This window comes from Nymphalis io, chromosome 16 (genome assembly GCF_905147045.1).
Source record: "Nymphalis io chromosome 16, ilAglIoxx1.1, whole genome shotgun sequence".
Taxonomy (NCBI): domain Eukaryota; kingdom Metazoa; phylum Arthropoda; class Insecta; order Lepidoptera; family Nymphalidae; genus Nymphalis; species Nymphalis io.
This window is the reverse complement of record NC_065903.1, coordinates 3,602,431-3,620,535: the sequence shown is the minus strand read 5'-3', so window position 1 is coordinate 3,620,535 and position 18,105 is coordinate 3,602,431. Positions and strand designations below refer to the sequence as shown.

General features: G+C 31.7%; 1 long non-coding RNA gene across 1 annotated transcript in view; it reads right to left on the bottom strand.

The window, feature by feature from the left end:
* Window positions 1-706: 706 nt before the first annotated feature.
* The window catches only part of LOC126774438 (uncharacterized), a 35,503-nt gene continuing 18,104 nt past the window's right edge, over window positions 707-18,105 (bottom strand). Inside the window, exons 4-5 of the long non-coding RNA XR_007669809.1 lie at window positions 1,235-1,290; window positions 707-832 (exon numbers count right to left, since the gene is read on the bottom strand). This is a non-coding gene — a long non-coding RNA (uncharacterized LOC126774438). The remainder of the gene's footprint in view (window positions 833-1,234; window positions 1,291-18,105) is intronic.

The following is an 18,105-nucleotide window of genomic DNA, read 5'->3' as shown; positions in this document are numbered from 1 at the left end:
CGCAGTTAGCTGCTCTCAGTACATTGTCGCGTTGGACTTTTTTCAAAGATTCTATTTTTTTATCAATTTGCTTTGGTATTGTACACTACTGCGGAATAATAAAAAGTAATAATTTTAATTATTTCGTGTAAATAATTTCGTGAAAATATGAAGCAATGGCTATTTTCACTGTCGTATGTAACATACATACGGCGCCGCAAAAAATACGACTTTTGTTAGACATGCGTTTCTACACGCGACGAATCGTGATACCGGGGCGTTAGGGCGTTTCGCATCCATCTAGTGATATCATAACAATAATAAATATTACACACAGACTGTGTAATACCAACAACATAACGTTCTCGCCCTACTGATGCCGCCAGGGATAGGTACTTACATATTTATGTAAGAATTTAATTCAACAAAACTGTTTAAAATTACTTATAAAATAAGGAAGGTTTAATTAATTATATTTAACACGCGCATACAGGAACGACACTTAAAATGGCGCCCCAGGTCTATTGTTTTGCTTTCTGCTTACTTGCTTACACAATTATTGTGAAAGGTAGCATTGGTAAAGCAGAAGAGGAAGAACTTTTTAAAGTTATTGAATATTGATTTATAGTTGAAGATACTTTTCTACCGTACATTTTGTGAATATCAATGCATGCATTATATTGCATAAATTAGAAAAGTTCATATTATATGAAAGACTTACACATTCGTTTGCCCTTATTTTTCTTGGGAACAGGTGTGTGTTTTTAAGACTGCAAGTGGTTATATTTTTCTCTGCTTTCTGCGTGGTTTCCACGCTGCATTTTTATTCGTTATCAAACACCTTTCAGTATTCCTGAAACAAGGTATTGATTCTAATTTAAAAACTTAAATCATCATTTGTATAAAGATAATATGTCAGTTTTCCCCTTTTACACGCAATTTAACTTTTTTAAGAAAAAGAACAAATACTTTTGTACATTTATAATATCACATTAAGGGAGTTCATTTATTTAAATTAACGATTTTCTCTCCGAGTAAATTAAAGCAATTAGCTTTATATTGTAAAATATTAAATATATTAAAGTCCATGTTTAAATTACAAGATATTATGCGATGAAAGTTTTATTGAATAAGTAGATTATTCGGAAATTAGAAAAAGCACGAAAGCATAACTAATTTTATTATTAGTAAAATATATAATAATTTCATGTTTATATAACGTTGTTTTTTACGTATGTAAAGTCCCTCGTCGTACATTAAGTAGAAGTCGTGTGGTGTCGTTGGCGCCAACACCCCGGAGCGTCGTGCGACCTTTAAATATAACGTTAACAGATTAAGAAAAAATCTTGTGAGAACATCGGGATTGCATTAAAATAAATTTTAAAGGAATAAGAAGAAAATAAATATTAGGGTGTGAACCGGACTTGAAGAAATTTGGTTATAGAGAGAAATGCTTTGTCCAAGGACCACGAGTTTATTTAATCAAAATGTTTAATTTTTTTTTCTCCGTGCGGGTTACTGGATACATTTTGTGACAAAACATCAATTATTTAAGCACATGAAAACTCACGTGGAGCCTACGACCTTCGTTTAAGATCCTCGTATTCTATCCATTGAGCCACTCTGCTTTACTTTGTATATATGGGTCAAATTCTTTAAACAATATTGGTACATACCTTTTTTTTTGTTATTGTGACTTTTCCTTTTCTAATTATACTTACTTTTAACATTTGGAGTAGAAAAACGGCAATTTTTTAGTAATCCTTTCAACTAACCACTGAAATAGTAAGACAGGTGATCAAATTAACAGTATTATTACATAGTAGTAGAATTGGTAGAAGCCGGTGCAAGAAAGGGTTATACCTAAACACATAATAGCATGGTAGCCGATTGTTAATCATTCGCAAACATTTCCATAGTTACCCTATCACGCGTTCCAAGCGTAATAAAACTCCAACATTACATTGATAATTTGAACTTCATTTAGAATCGACATTTCCCTTGACGACATATTTATGAAGGAGCGAGGCCGCGGTTGGTAATCAAGGCCCGCCTGCGATATATCAAGGCTCCGCTTCAATATATTGCGCCTTGTAAGACACACGACCTGAATTCATATCATCTACAACTAAATAATACCGCCTTTGGAACTTTTATGATTGCGTCAGTCACGTCTGTTATAAATTCGAAGTGCGGATCGTTTCCCATGCAATAAAGTCGCTTCATGGGGTCGAGGCTATTTTTACAGGACGGATATTCGGACACAAAACGAACATTGTGCTTGGGTATATTTATTTTTAAAAAATAAAGTAAATCGGTTTTCTTTAAATCTTAAGGACGTAATCACAAATTTGCCACCGATGAACTATGTTATTCAAACTCGGACATTATGTCGACGAAAATGAGTAGGTACCAATTATTTATTATTATCAGACAAATATATTTATATTATGGCTTATTTTTTATATAAAAGAAGAAAGTGTACGTGCAAATGGAACATGCTGTTGGTAAGTGGTTATTACCGCCGCCCATAGATATTGGCGCCGTAAGAAATATTAATCATTTCTTACATTGCCGATGTGCCACCAACTTTGGGGATTAAGATATTTTGACTCTTGTGCCTGTAGTTGGTTCACTCAACCTACAGATCGGATCGGAACACAACAATACTAAATGTTGCTGTTTTTTGTCTGTAGAATATTTGTTGAGTGGGTGGTACCCAACAAGACGGGCTTGCACAATAAATAATGTTTTTCACACTTTGTTAGTGTACTTCAACGCAACAACTCTATTGAATACAACTATTTGTAATTTTTTTTAAATATTAAGAGTAGGTATTATTTTTTCTTGCCACAAAAATGGGCTACATGAAGATACGTGGTCACCAGAGTTCATATATTGGCATTGTAAGAAATATAAAGCACCATGTCTATTGCGCCAGTGATTTAAGCTATCTTGCTCAGACTTTAAACCAGAACACAGCAATACAAATTACTTCCGTTTCCGTTTGGTGGTAGAATAAGAGATGTAAGGGTATTTCCTACTCAGATAAACTTAAGCAAAACCCGATTATCAAATAAAAAATATATATAAAGACAATCAGTCAAAGATCCTAAAAATACATTTGTTAAAATATTATTACTGAACACTTATCAATGTATATTAACAATGGCTGAAGAATTTAATTTCTTTCCTTCTCGCAGTTCACAACTCGAAAGGAACGCATTGTTATTCTACTCGTAAAGCCATATATTATAAATATATATTTCGAGCGGCACTGGATAGGAATATATTAGCATGAATAAAAATACAACCTCAATATGGCAACCCCTTATAATTTTTCTTTCAAGACAGAAACAGTGATTTAACGCCTAATGACGAGTTATATATATATAAATAATTATGTTATATATATAACATAATTATTCAATGTAATAAAAAAAGTAAATGTACTGAAATATTTTAAAAGAAAAAAAAATAGAAATTACTTAGTAATATATTATAAGTAATTTTTACAGCCTGTATTATGTCCCAAATCCCAAAGGTAAACGTTTAGTTATTATAATACTACACTACTCTACGGGGTAGGAATAAAACAACCTTATAAAACGATTAAGAAAGTGGTTAGTTAAACAATGCTGCGCCTTCTTCTTCTTTCGAATGTCAAATCAATAACGACAGAAAGAGCAAAATCAGTGTTTAACTAAATGACGCTAAACTATTTTTATAAGTAAAACCGTAATGCAATATTAATAAAACGTCAATGAAACCGAGGTGACTCAATGGATAGAATGAAGGAATGTACTGAAGAACGCGGGTTTACATCTGTCAAGTACTTCTGACTTTCCATGTTATTAATTTGTGTTTAAAATTAAGCTCATCCTGGGCGGCGAACAAGAACATCGTTAGAAATTTTTCGTGTTTTGGATGAAATTCTGACATATGTACTAAAACCATAGTAAGAGCAGCGTGTCGAAATAAGCACTTAACATTCTCCTTTGCCCAGCAATTTGCCCAGCTGTGGAACTCTTTTTTATTTTTACTATGAATACTTTAAGCGACATAGATATAAAATGTCATGGGTAATAAAAACTCATACAAATTACAGGAAAAAGTACTAATTCAAGTCGTTTCAGAATTTTATTTCTAGTAAAAACACGTTTAACGAGGTTTCTTGTACAAAAGTGATAAGGATTTGCTTTTATTTGTCGTAAATGGAATCCGCTGATTTGAATCGATCACGTCGAGCTGATTGACGTCGATAAAACTCAACGCACCGGCAATGATACGTTTAAGCGGTATACATACATAAAGTTATTTTTATCAACAACATTTAGGACGAACCATTTGTCGCTAAGTTTAATTACTATTGCTTATTTATTAGGGATCGAGATGGCCCAGAACGCGTGACTCTTAACCGATAATCGTGGGTTCAAACCCGGGCAATCATCACTGAATTTTCATGTGCTTAATTTGTGATTATAATTCATCTCGTGCTTTACTGTGAAGGAAAACATCGTGAGGAAACCTGCATGTGTCAAATTTCACTGAAATTCTACCACATGTGTATTCCACCAACCCGCATTGGAGCAGCGTGGTGGAATAAGCTCCAAACTTTCTCCTCAAAAATAGGAGAGGAGGCCTTTAGCCCAGCAGTGGGACATTCACAGGCTGTTACGGTAATTTATTAGGGAAAACTTGCTATTTACTTGCCATCATTATGATGTCCCCCTGACCGATTTCGGCCATGGCGGCAAATTATGAGATAGATTAGCCAACTGCGCAGGATATTATAGTGCATAAGTGCGCAAGGTGCATAGGTACACTCTCTTTTCCCTTACTCTAGTAAACCGACATGATCGGAAAGAGTTCAAGCCCAGGACCCACTGGTGGTAGAGCTTTGTGCAAACTCGTCTGGGTAGGTACCACCCACTCATCAGATATTCTACCGCAAAACAGCAGTACTTGGTATTGGTATTGGTTATGTTCCGGTTTGAAGGGTGAGTGAGCCAGTGTAATTACAGGCACAAGCGGCATAACATCTTAGTTCCCAAGGTTGGTGGCGTATTGGTAATGTAAGCGATGGTTAACATTTCTTACAATGCCAATGTCTATGGGCGTTGGTGACCACTTACCATCAGGTGGCTCATATGTTCGTCCGCTTTCCTATTCTATAAAAAAAAACCGATAACTTTTTATCGGCCCCATCTGATCATGACCATGAAGCATCGGGTTTGAACCCTGATGCTTGGGATCTGCAACCTTATATCTAGCCACTAGACCAACGAGGCAGTCATCCCTTATATATTTTATAATCACTCCTCTGGCCAAAATTTTCCTGGAACAGATCTCTGCTTAGCGAAAAGGACGCTTGTTTCACTTCATGCAATGTGCGTTAAATCAAAGTTAATATTTTAGTTGCCTTGGTGTGCAATAAATAATATAATATAAATAAATTATTAATAAATTAAAACTCATTTTGTAAGATAGTGATTCGACGCTTAAACAATGAAGTGATAGGATTTATGATGTATTTATGTATTAGCACAGTTCAGGCGGAGTTAACGCTTGATTTAGGCGTCAGCCTAATTTAAACTATAATTAATGTTGTTTCTGCGTGTGTATGTGGGTATGTGACGATGATAGTAATTGCTTATGATTATGAAACTGTTAATACAGTCACTATACAATAAATAACCATCGTAAAAGTTAGTATCAAATAGTTTTTATTAACTTTTTATTTATTTTTAAAAATAATAACAGCTAAGAAACAATGTGGTGCTGAAAGTTTCAGCCATCTGCCGCCTGAAGCCACCAACTGAATAATAATTAACCTTTCCGTAACCGAAAGACAGTAAACAGTGTTCTTATATTATACTGTATAAGTAATAACGTCTTATAAGATTATAAAGTTTCTGTTATTTATTTATTGAAGATTAGTTAGTACGGAAAAAGCCTCCTCTCGTTTTTATTTGAGAAGTTTTGGAGTATGTCCACTACGCTGCTGCGATGCGGGTTGATGGATACACATGGGATAGATTTTCATCCACTACATGCAGGTTTCCTGGCATGTTTTCCTTTAATGCTGTGCTCGAGATGAATTATAAGTACAAATTAAACCTACGAATGTTAAGTGGAGCTTGCCTGAACCATCAATCTTCAGTTTTTTTAATAATATGTAGGTGGACGGACAAATGGGCCACTTTGACGCCATTGATGACATTGAAGCCGTAAGAAATTTAAACCATTCTTACATCGCCAATGCATCACCAACCTTGGGAACTAAGATGGTATGTCTCTTGTGTCTCTAGTTACGCTGGCTAACTCACCTTTCAAATTTAAATACAACAATAATAAGTCTTGTTGTTTGGCGGTAGAATATGTGTTGAGTAGGTGGTACAAACTCAGACTAGCCTGCATAAAACCCGTTCACAAAGTAAAGTTAAGTTAAATTTCTCTTTATCTTGTTCTAAGCACTGTGACATCTCCGTTTTTTTATACTAGTATAAGACTTCAATCTTTCAGTGTGAACATCCCTTAAATGCTAGAAAGCCAATAAAAACGAAACGTATGATAGAATGCGTTTATTGTGCCCGTCTAGTTTATTGCTCGAAGTCTATTACCTAAATCGAAATTGATAAGTAATAAATAAAACACAATATAGATAAGTTTGCAATTGGTTAACAATATTCAGATGGGAAATGAGTCATTTTTTTAAGTCGTTGTTCATTTCCTTTATTACATTGTTTGTAAATTTTGCTTGTATTTTTAAAGTAATTATACAATAATAATATTATTCGACAAAAAAATCATTGAATGAGCAATTTAAAAAAAATATTGTACCATAGGTTTTCGCCGTGTCCCTCAACGTTGTTTAATTATTTTTTTATGATGAATGACGTCTAGCAGAATATATTGATTTAAGTGAAAAAAAGATATTTTTAAAATTATTTATAAATTCTCGATTTATTGTTACTTTAGCAAATAAAATTTTTACATTGCTAATGCGCCACCAACCTTGGGAACTAAGATGTTATGTTCCTTGTGCTTGTAACTTGTGTTGTACTAGCACTGGGTGAGTGCATTCTTCAAACCGGAATACAACAATAGCAAATACTGCTGTTTTGCAGTAGAATGTCTAATGAGTGGGTAGTGGGTAGAGCATTCAAAGAGTCCTACCACCAGTTAAAACCCAACGTACCCAGGACGTTGCCATTTTTCGCCTACAACCGCGAGACTTAGTCTTGAGCTAAGTAAACGCCAGCTCTTGGGTTATCGCTGAATAAACATAAATTGAGCGCATAAAAACTCACTGGTTCTTCTGCCTGGATTCAAATACTTCGGATCTCCGTTTAAACCCCACGTTTTAAGTAATAAGGGGAGTTAAAAAGAAGTAATATTAAAGTAATTCAATATAAAAATAAAAATATTCTAAATAAAATTATGCAACATCCAAATGCATTGTTATTAGAAGAATTTATAATTTTTATATATAACGAAAACTAAGAAACTAAAAACATTGAGATTATAACAATATATAAAATCGAATTATTTATATGAATGCGCGCCACGCAGACACAAGTGAGTGAGAAGGCGGCGCAGAGGGTGACGGCATAACAGAGCGTCATACCGTATGCTGTGAAGACAAATGGCAAAATGTTTTATATCAAGACCAACAAAGATCCATGTCAATTATTTTAACTCTGTTCCTTATTTATTTCGCTTATAGTGTAATGGTCAAATTTATCATAACAAAAGTAGTATTTGCACAAAGAATCGTTTTCATAAATTGTTTACGTTAAGATTAATTGACAACCCATCTTGGATTGTAAATTTGATGAGATTATGGTAATAATTATAGACTTCGAAATTTAGTTTAGAGCAAAACATTCCTTATCGTTTTTCATTAAGGGTTGTTTTTCTATAACATGCCAAAGCGTTTGTCACTGCAGTAATTTATTTTCTATGTTATTAGCACTAATGCCAGTGAAAAAACTTGAGGCTTATATCGAAACGAGATAATGAAAATTCTCCAGTTATTTTGTGTAATTACGTTTTTTTATCTTTGTTTCGTAATTAAATTTTTGGGTTCACAGAAATATGTAAATAAAAACTTGGCCTTTGGTGGTTTTAGAGAGACGGGAAATATATTAGAAGTAGAAGTTTTTTAATAATAAGGTAATGCTGAGACACCTTTGTATTAATATTATTATATATATAATCGTTGTTAATATGTGTATATCGTCTGTAAGATAATAATTGGAATTGTGGTTAACCTAATTCTCAAATTCAAATGCTGGGTCTGGTCAATTTAAGTTATTGAGTTTTTCTGTTGTTAGAACTTTTCTTAAGAAATTCTCAGTGACATTGAAGGCAACGATGTTGGCAGATATTGGCGTGCATTGGAAAATTCGTAGTAGAACATCATATTGTGAAAAGAGTGTGCACATGTGTTTGCGTATATTTTTGCACTATAATATCACTTGTGTACTTAGTACTTGTGTCATTGAGTTTGGCAGCCGTGGCCGAAATTCATTCAGGTTTCTTTAAGATTTTATAAAGAATTATTTATTTCTCCAACCTGCACTGAAATATCTCCCTCTGCTAGGTTAAAGTCTCCTCAGAGAGGAGACTTTAACCTAGCAGAGGGACGTTTACAGGCCGTCACTGTATAACCAAATAAATATTTATGTAAATTCAATCCCGATCACTGGTTGTTACAAAATGTTACTTACTGTAAAATAATATTTTCAATGTAAAAAGGAAATGTTAAAATACTTAATACAAAAATTATGTAAGGTCTGTATATTATAACTGACGTTGTCATCATGTTTATAGACGGTAGCGTCCTGAAAAGCTCTCAGTTTCGAAGCAGCGGGTGGTCATGTTTCTTTAATGTAGTAGTACCATGATTTATGTATGTATTGTAAAATTATTCATTTTTACAAAACCTTCATTTATTTGTAGATCATTCAAATTAATGGTCTTTAGTTTTTTGTGAGACATGTCAGGTTCATTAATGAAATATACAGATGTCTTTGTTATAAAAATATGTTTTTTTTTTATTATAAAATATATTTTTCGATTTATGAATAAAGACGTAGCTTAGTTAGGTTCTGTTAAAATATTCATAAATTGAAATTAATTAATGAAATAACACCCATTGTTATTTGTTTATTTTATTAAATAACGTTGGTAATAAAACGGTCTTATTCTTTTGATATGTTAATTAAACTGAACGCTTCATCTAATTAAATTATATTTGAAGTATTGTAGCCATTGTTCTACAAATTAATTTTCTATCTACATACTGTATCGTCCAATTAAATTAGCATATTCAAAAGATAAGATCTTTTTATTCGTTAATTTAAATTAAAATGACAATTTTGTCGGAGTTGAACGTGTATCTCTTTGATTAATTTATACCGTAATATTATTATATAATTTTTAATAAAACAAAAAATATTTAATATTTTTGTTTTACTGAACCGTGGGAGAGTAATTTAAAGAACAATTAATACTTGTATTCTTCGACGGAGTTGATTATAGAAGTCTAAGCTGAATTTTAGGTTATATAATTTATAACAAAAAGTTTAATTTATGAGAAAAGTATGTACGCACACATTCATAATATACATGTATTTAGATTTTTAGTATCTACCTCTTATTTATTTAAATACCTTCTTTTTATCTTCTTGGGTGTGGTGGACGAAATCTGAAGAGATTTCAAGGGATAAGCGTGCTTTTTGTACTTTTTTTTCCATGTGTATTTTTACCGTAGATTAATGTGTTATTAAAATATATTTTTAGTTTTTTATTTGATTATATTAAATGACGTAATAAGTACTATTATGATTGACAATGGCTTTCGTCACATTAAATACAGTTTCTGTGCAGGATCGAGTATTAGGGATTTAGTAAGTGACCTCTTCTAATGTATGTTTGTGGATGTCTAGGTTATAGATACGTCACTCCATCCTAAGTGTATTTTTGCTTTCTTCATAAAGATGAGTAGCACTTGTAAAATAAAAGATAATATTTCTTGTCTGTCTCATATTTTTGGGTTCAATTGGTAAAGCAATCTGAATACATGTTTTTTTTTTATATAAAACAGGAAGGTGTGCATGGGCCACCTAATGGTAAATGGTTACCATCGCTCATAGACATTAGCGATATAAGATATATTAACCATTTCTTACATCGTCAATGCGCCACCACTCTTGAGAACTAAGACGTAATATACTTTGTGCTTTTGGTTACACTGGCTCACCTACCCTTAAAATCGGAACGCAACATTAATAATCATTGCTGTTTGGCGGTTGAATATATTGTGATGAGTAAGTGGTATCTACTCAGACGGGCCCTACCACCAAGATCATCCAATCCGATTGTATTGAGAGACTCCCCCCTCCCCTTATAAACTCCAAGTCCTATCCTAAAGTCGTTTAGCTATAGATTTCTCACACGACATTTAATTACATCTCATGTACATCACTTTTATATATAATATGATTACAAAATAATTAAAGAAAAGATTATTTTGTTATAAATGTATTTTAACATATTGAAAAATCACAATCAACTTTAGTTTTCACTGCGGAGTTAAAGGAGCAAAATTAATAAATATAAAATTATAATTTTCTGTTCAATTGACTCATGATTAATAATAAGATAAATAAAGGAATAATCCATTAAAAACACACTGTAGGGCAAAGGTCATCACCCTTTTTTAGGTATATACATTTTATCCGAAACATGTAGTTTACTTACGATGTTATCTTCACCGAGCACGAAATAAGTACAAAACAAACATACGAAAACTCAGACTAGACCGTCTCGACTCTTGATAAGTCAAAAGCTTAAAACATCATGTTTAATATAAATAAAATTATTCCAATTACAACGTAGAAGACGTGAGAAAATAATAAAATGTACGCACACTAACCATTCAAAATCAAAGTATTGCTCTTACAGGTAGAACAATTTCAAAATCGATGGTATAGGTATAAGGTATAGGTAGGTAAGATGTATAATTTTTCCAAAGGGGTCGGTCGGGGTCTGTCATTCAAATATTTTGAAAAACAGACCCCGATGAATTTTATCTTTCTTACAAATGTTATCTGATAACCAACTTTTACCCAATCACCACATAACTTTAGTTTTATTTGTTTTATGTAAACTATGTTCAATATATCAAGGTAATATGTCTAATGCATTATGTATGAGAATCTTAATGATTTAAACTCGAAATTTGAATTTCGAAAGGAATGATCTTTAATGTGCGAGTTCTCTAAAACAATTAGTCTAAGTTGTAATTAAAGCAACAAGGACACAAATTTGAAAAGGATACGTTATTATGTATTTAATTCGACTTTACGACACTTTTACGGGTCGCGTCGTAAATTATTTTGACGCACAGAAAACATACATTTTATGACTGTACGCCCATAGATTATTTAATCACAGAATCACTCATTGATGTTAAACATATGTTTCTTCAGTATTTGCTCATTATGTATTGAATTGAAACTCCTTCGGTTGCGAAGGTAGTACGAATTTTATGTCACAATTGAACTCAACTTTTCTGTTAACGTTTTATGGAAACACAGAATTGTTTGGCATCTGTAGTTGGTGCTCGGTCGGTTATAAAACAATTTTGATTGACATTTCATATTTATTTGCTCAATAAACAAGTAACAGTCCATAAAAAGTAACACTAAAGCACTGCTGCGCTTCGTCTCTTCTTCGTCTATTCTCAAATGAAGCGCAGGATCTCCTTTGCAAGAATATAGTGTAAAAGTATATATGCAAATAAAGATGCATTCTCTATTCCCTTATTCCCATAATAGATGGAATGGCCATCCGATCCGTCAGAACAGGAGGTATTTTAGGCGAAGGATCAACACCTTTACATGCTTTTTATCGACCCGACTCGTAATTTGTGTCCAGTACCTTGGGAACTACATCCTTAGGATTAAGACACTTGACCAATAAGGCTGAAAATTTATAACAGTAATAAGTACGTTAACTATACATCTTGTATATGTACTTTACGAGTTTAGAGATAAAATTATGAATTCACTACTATTACAACAATAATAAAAATTTACTTTCATATAGAAATTATTGGATTTGCTGTGAAAATCACATTAAATATATATTTTTGATAATTTAAAACAGTAAAATTTACTAACAACAAGGTCATGAAATCTAAATTGTTTAATTACGTGGAAACATTTTCTTCAATCTAAAACAATTCCACTGAACTTGATGAGATTCGTGGTTTTATTCAGCAACGTGGTACAGAATGTGGCGGTTAAGTGTCTTGATATTCATTTATTTCAAAATGTAAAACGAAGACAAAGGAAAATTTAACAAAACTTTTAACGCTAAAAAGAATTCAATTTAATATTATTTGTAATAAATAATATAAAAATGGAAAATTTCTGAAGTAAATCGCAGTTTCATTTTTAGTATTTACTTTTTTTATGTTATAAAATTCACTTACATAACTAAAGACCACAAAATTTTATTATTAAGTTGATTGCTAGACAGCTATACATTTTGTTCATCAAAAAGCGAATACTTTAACCGTTTTTCAAGTTGATTGACAAAGCAACGTCTGAGTGGCGCTTTATCTGTTTGTAAAATATAGACAATGAAATTGGGGATGACAAGGGACTTATACATACTATAACGTATTATGTACTGCTTTATACAGTACTAGCACTTTACCAGTGGTTTCGCTCACGTCATCGTTCAGAATTGCTGAGTACCAATTTACGTAGCTTTTTTTTCAAAAATGGAGGATTTTAATGCAAACTTTCATCCCCTTTACCGTAGGAGTTAATTTTTAAAAACGCTTCATTCTTTAATGTTGTTTATGTAACAAGAATGCGTATGTCAAATGTCAAGTTCATTGGTGTGCGTTGGTATAGTTAGATAATAAAATATGCTTGGGATGGCAGGAAAGAATGTTTTATTTTAATAAAAGATGTAAGTAGTCCAACTGCTGGGCTAAATTCTCTTCTCCTTTTTGAGAAGCTAGTAGTAGTAGTAGTAAGCAGTAGACATTTATGGCCTTACATATAAATATTGCGTATTGTCTATTCAGTTAAACAATTTCTGTCATTATTTGTCATTCGAAGAAGAAGAAACAGCACTATTGTACTAATCACCCGCTAAATTTTTCATGTAAGGCTGCAAGTTGTTTTTGTCTACTTACAAAATTTACATGCAAGTAGTATTAACAATTAAGTGAAATGAAACTTTACATTTTAATACTTTTAACTAGTTCATATGTTTTTTTATTGATCGACTTTTTTTGTTAACCAAAAGAATAAATATAAAAATATTCTCACTCATTCTTTCACCAGGACACAGTAAATAGTTGATGTGTTTTTATGTGATTACTTGGCTTAAGTTTGAGTTAAATCTTTATAAAATTATTTAAAGTTCATAGAAAATTCAGTTGTAAATATTTTTCCCATCGAAAATAAAAATGTTATGTTCTTTAACTCCCGCGTTCTGTAATTGGAGTACGAATTGGCAACTAAATTGCGGCTGCCAAATGTTAAACAACAAGAGTGTAGACAGCGCAACAGATATCTGTTGCTAGTGTCTGACCCACTAGACTGGGTTGCCAATTTACTAAATTACCCTATTTTTAAGAAATATCCTTAACAACAATGAAAATATTTTTTGTAAATTTATTAAATTAGTCTTAACATTGATCAACACTATAGAGAAAAAAATTGTAGCAAAATACAAGTCTTGTTTTTATGCATTTTTATTATTTTCCCTTAATATAAAGCAATTAATCAGTTGAAGTTATTAATCGTTGTTTTAAACAAGAAACACGTATTAATAATAGAATAAAAAAGTTTCTTGTATTTTCGTGTTATATTTTTGTTTTATACTTTTAAAACATGTAATATGTGTGATCATCAACTAAACTGTTATCATAAGATGTTAATTACTTGAAAAATATAACGAAAAAAATCTTGTTTAATATAAGAATAAAAATGAATGAAGGTAATTTAAGATAAGCTGTAGCATCCCCGCCCAGAAGATTGCCCAGTATACGTTGAGCGGCGGTCGTAGACACTCGCTACGTCCTAGCGCGTAGCGGCTACGAGACCGTATCGTAGCTTAGTGAGCAAAAGTGGTTTGATTTGATTACATAAAAGTGGTCTTAAATAAAACTATAATTTAAAAATAAATTATTCGTTGTGGTCGTAAGTAAAATAATATTTATTAGTTGTTCCAAAAATTGGTTAAATCATGTTTTTCTCGTGCTTTGGGAAAAGACATAGGTTAAAATTAAGAGTTACATAAACTTTATATTTGATTATAACAGATAAAAAAGACGAGTCAGGAAGTAAGGATGGTATAATTTTTATACACATTTAAAGATTTAATTAATAACAAATGTACGATAAATATAATAAAAAAAATAACAATTGCTTAAACGTTATTAAACAATTAAAATAAAATAAACAAAACTACAAATAAAAAATAGGCCAGATATATCTGTCTTGCTATTTATAATTTAAAGTTTTAATAATATTATGTTAATATTTCAAATTTTAATTTACTAACGTTAACCATAAGCTTAGGTTAGTTACTAAGCATAGAAAATATAAATCCGCCGTCATATAAATTAAATTAACATAACTTTGCACGGAATTTTAATCGCATAATCGTTATAGTTTTCTAATAATAGTTTTTAATAAATATGTTTTGTTTGCCGTTCGATTCATATAACCTTACGAATTAGTATCACATTTCGCGTGACATAAACAGATAATTAAATAATTATAGACTTTTGTAATAATGGTTGATAATAATCCCCACAAAAAATGGTTACATTTTTAACGGCATAGATTGCCTTTACAGTTTTATGCGAATTAGAAGTTTTTGTATTTCATTTTTAATCGCTGGTACTGGTTGAATTTGATAATTGTTTAAAGTTGATTTATATAATTGATAGAAGTTTTAATTTTAGTCATTTTTATCTCGCTATTTACTTTTTGCTTTTTATTTGTATTTTATTTATTGTTTCTGTGTGTGTACTGGTTATTACCCATATGTATATTTTTTTAATAATTAATATTCATATTAAGAATGTAAATGAGCATATGAGTGATATGATAGTAAATGGTCATCTTCACATCTAGACACTAGTGCTGCTAGTACAAACCACTTCTAACATCATTGATGAGACAGTAACCATGAGCGAGAAGATGTTATATCACATTTATCTCTTATTACACTGGCTCATTCGTCTTTAAATGTCAACCTTATCACCTTTAAATTAAAGGCTATTAAAATTAACGAACAAAACAATATATTCTTGCTAAAATAAATATAATTTGAAAGCTGCTTTTCCGCGTTTAAGTTTACAGTAATAAAAGAAAAAAATGAGGCTAATTACGGCAAACGTTGACGGCATTTCTAGCGTCTTTTTTTGTGTAATTTCTTTCTTCAATCGAGACTTGATGACTTGCAGTTTTAGTGTAAAGTATTATTTGTGATTTTATTCACGCCTTGACATTTATTAGAGCTTGGAAATGGAAGCACAGCGTCTTGTCTCTTGAAAATTGTTTTATTTCACGATTGTTAATAATATACATTATAATTTGAAATCTGAGGACTTTTGAAACCCCGTTATTCTTGAATGTAAATATTTTGCGTTGCGATGTTTCGATTTGAAAGGTGAAATAGTTTTATTACAGGAAAGAATTTGTCTTAAATCTCGATCGACAAGGAATGGTCAATACACGTATACAGGCACAAGGGACATAACATCTTAGTTCCCACAGTTCATGACACATGGCGGTGTAAAGGATAGTTAAAATTTCTTACGGCACCAATGTTTATGGCCGGTGGTGCATTTACCATCTCGTGTTACCAGAATTTAAATTTAATCAAATTAAAAAAAATTAAAAAAAAAAACCGCAATTATCGACATGTTTCTTATTTTAAAATTCTAATTTAAAAATATATATTCATAAGGATATTTTCATAAGATTCTCTATCAAAAATAATAGCGAACATATGCAATAAAAACTATTTTATTTTATAATAATGTAACTTTTTTTTAACGTTTCTTTTGTCACCGCTACCGATCGACGAGCTTGATACCGCTATGAACACGTATAGTTCGAGAAACGCAGACCGATGTAGGTTATATGAAATTCCGTTTGAGCAAGTAATACAAATTCCATGTAGAATTAAACTACTGGCAAAAACTAGTTATTAATAAATTATGCTATGAATGCTATTTGAGTTAATAAGTTTTTAATATGACAAAATAATTTAATCTGTGAATCCCGAATGCATAATATATTAATACTAGTTGTAACCAACTTATTTAGATTGGTATAAATTAAATTATAGTTTTTATTTGATTATAATTAATAAAAAAATACGCCACGATTTATTTCAATCGATTTAAATATCAAGTATCACTCGTTGATCTAGTGGCTAGTTTATAAGGCCGCACATCCCGAGTTCCTCAGCCGTTGGTTCTGTGCCTGTACTCTCCGGTTGTGTTGGAATTGCTATTTTATCGGATTATAGGAGTGAGGGATTAGTTATTGTACTTGTACCGGCACACACACTTGTGCAATATAATATATAATATATCCTGTGCAGTTGGCTTGTCTTTGTTGGTCTTTGGACGTAATTATCAGATAATTCTGTGATTAAGTAACAAACATTTGAACAAAGTTACCCATTTATAAGTAAAGCACTAAGTAAGTACTGTGTTGCTTAAATTATAAAAAAATACACAGAAAAGTAATCATAAGAAGTTATTTTCATACAAGTTTCTGGTTTCAAAAGTATATCAATATACACGTACGTATCCACTTCGCATTGTTTGCCGAATTATATATAACAGGACGTGTTTAGTCGATAGATAGCATGTTGTTTGAATGTCAAAATGCTAGTTTTATTTTGGAATGACGCCGGGGATGAATTACGTTGTTTCAACTGACTTCAAAAAAGGAGAATTCTCGATTCGTCTGTATGTACATATATAGCCGAGATGGTAAGTAATCTTAACCAAATATTATGAAACCCGTCAAGCACCACTGTTCATGTGCTTAATTTATGCCCGTGTGTAAGTCTTCCCAGCAGAGGCTGTGTACACGTTAGTTTTACCTAATTATATATTTTTAGTAAGTTTATGAATAACCTTTTTGATTTATAAAATAAGTACTGTACAAATAGTGACCATGTAGAATGTCGTTGTATCTTCTGTACGAAATAATCAACCAGGCTTATGACAGATGGAAGCAATATGACGGGTTTTTATACGCTGTATAAAGACTATTACTTCAATGTCTTAGTGTTTCAACTGCAAACGGGACAAAGAAGTAATTTGAAATAAGGGACGAATATTTGTGCCATTTTTTCACTTCAGAATTTTCAACGGTGGCTGCTGCTTTTGGCATTGTTTCCCTGATATGAGACCGGGCCAATGTGTCAACGTACATATGGTTTTACACTAGGACCGGTCCCCGTTCCAAAAGGGCCCGCGTCGGTACCCCACGATTCGTTTATAGTTGAATTCAATATAGCTCAAACATATATTTTCATAAACACCATATGTGTAATTCTTGGTTTATTGTTAACTATTGATTGGTAATTAAATAAATTTAGTTTTTGTCAGCGAGGAGAATAAGTTGAGTGATTTGATTTAAATTAATTTTGTGTGACATTCTTATGAGACTTCTCACCAATGGACCGTTGTGTCGCTAAATTCTGAATAATATAGAAGTTCCTGGCCAGCAGCATATAAATGTGAAAAATTAATTAAATTCTTTTTGTTGGCGTGTATTGCTATATATTATTATATAATAATAAGAAAATTATGTGTTTTGTTATACGAAACTATTTATTTTTTATCCATATTAATTTGTTTGTTTTCTTTTAATTACAAATTCTTAGAATAACCTTCAATTTCGATGTTCACTATCTGCCAGGCGTCCCGCGATGGAGAAATTTTTCATATCAAATTGATAAATAAATTACGTCATAAATGAGACAGTACAGTGATCGCTTCACGTTCCAATACAAACTATAAGATAACCAAACAAGTGTGAATAGAAGGTACTC